Raw genomic sequence first — 1990 nt, 5'->3', positions numbered from 1 at the left:
TCTAGCTACAGAGGGTTAAAATGAAAACCCCGCGTTTGACTTCAGGGGTCTTTTATTTTACATTTGTTATTGTTATTGTTGTTATTGTTAGTTATTATTGGCTTCAGTGGCACAGAGAAGGTCCCCGCGCGCACAGCACGGGAGCTGCGGACGGGCGTCCATGGCCACCAGCGCCCCTCCTCGGGGGTCTTTTTGTTTGTAGAAATAAAGTGCACAGGGGGGATGAGACAGGAATCAGAGCCCCGCGTGCACACGCACACACACACGCACACGCACACGCACATCCCCGCACGCACCGCTGAATGAAGGCGCCCACGATCTGCCCCTCGCTCTGGCTTCCCCGGCCCCGTCCTAGCGCTGCGCGCTTGGCCAAGTTGGGCCTTAGATTTGTAACGTGAAATGCTAAGGAACCTGATTTCCCTTGAGGAGGAGGAGGGTGAGGGTGAGGGTGATGGTGATGGTGATGGTTTGCAGCCGGGACCCAGGGCCTCACCCGTGAGACCATCCACTTCGCAGGCCCGCGCTTGGCCGCTGAGCGACACCCGTGGGTGTCGTTTGCTTGCTGTTTTTAAGCGGAGCAATTCTGAAGTCCTCGGCTGTGCCCAAATCATACCCACCGACGCGTAGATGACGAACCCCATCCATCCTGTGCCCCGTGGCGCGCGCGCCCGGCGGCCTCCTCGCTCTCCCGGAGGCTGAGATGGGGAGGATCGAGGGGGTTTGAAGCCAGCCAGGACAGGAGCGTCCCAGAGCTGCTTTTTAATCCTCCAATGAACCAGCAAAAGAAAAAAAAAAGGGCAGCAGCGGAACTGGGGCTCGAGCAAAAGAAGCTCGAGTGTCCAAGCCCAGATTTCAAACCTCAGGACACACACACACACACATGAAAAAGACGAATGATCCGGGATTGAAGCAGAGAGCTGCAGAAGGCGGCCTTCGTGGGGACGGAGCGGGCTTTCCAGCGCAGGGAAGGAACTTGTCCTTTTCCTGGGAGACCCAGGCCCCCCTGGGAATCTTCGCCCCCAGGCCAAGGAAGGCCAAAGGGCAAAATGGCCAGGGAGAGGTGGACAGCGAACCCCTCGATTTGCCCAGGGGCGGATGTCAGCGATGCGAGAATTTCTGAGGCGCGGGCCGGGCACCCAGTGCTTGCTAAGTCGGCCCTTCTGCAGCTCTGGGCCTTGAATTCGAACTCGGAGCCGGTTGGTTTTTAGGTTCCTTGATTGTGGCTAATGGGAGCCAGGCGTCAGCACGGCCAGGGGCCTGTGCCGCCCTGGGGCTCTTTGGGGCTTTAGTTTTAGGACTGGGCGCCCCCCTTCCTTCATTCAAACCCTTCAACCCCGCAGCGCTGCCTGTGCGGGCCCGAACCTCCGGCTTTGACTGTCTGTCCTTCTGTCGGTCGTGGGGCTTGAACTCAGGGCCTGGGCGCCGTCCCTTGCCTGGTCGCTGGAGGGAGGCTGGCGCGCGCCCATCCGATCCACGGCTCCCGCTCAGCCTTTCCGCTGTGGTGGTTTTTTAAGGGTGAGAAAACTCATCGGAACTGGACGGGAGCGAGCAGAGCAGACACAGACAGACAGACAGACAGGGGAGAGGAGGCGGAGGAGGCCGCGCTGTGGGTGCTCCCCAAAGGGGGATGGAGAAGGGGGGACCCACCCCCTCTTTTTTCTTCTCATTTTTTCCTGGCTCAGTGGAAGATCCGCCTCTGGTGCACGCGTCCACGGCCTAGGCTGGCTTTGAACCGCCATCCTCCAGATCTCAGCCAGGCGAGCCCTGGAGAGGGGGGGCGGCTGTTGTTCAGGGGGTGCAGGGTCCAAATTTGGATGGGTTCGTCCTCCAAGGGGAAGGGTAATGGGGAGGGGAGGCAAAACGCAGGGCGAGGAGACACACCCGGGCCCCAGGACCTAATAACAACAACAATAATAATAATAACAATAACAACAATAACATCAATAACAATAACATCAATAATAGTAATAATAATAATGATCAGAGTTAA

Source organism: Dipodomys ordii, unplaced genomic scaffold, assembly GCF_000151885.1.
Source record: "Dipodomys ordii isolate 6190 unplaced genomic scaffold, Dord_2.0 Scaffold29, whole genome shotgun sequence".
Classification (NCBI taxonomy): Eukaryota; Metazoa; Chordata; class Mammalia; order Rodentia; family Heteromyidae; genus Dipodomys; species Dipodomys ordii.
This window is presented reverse-complemented; position numbering follows the sequence as displayed.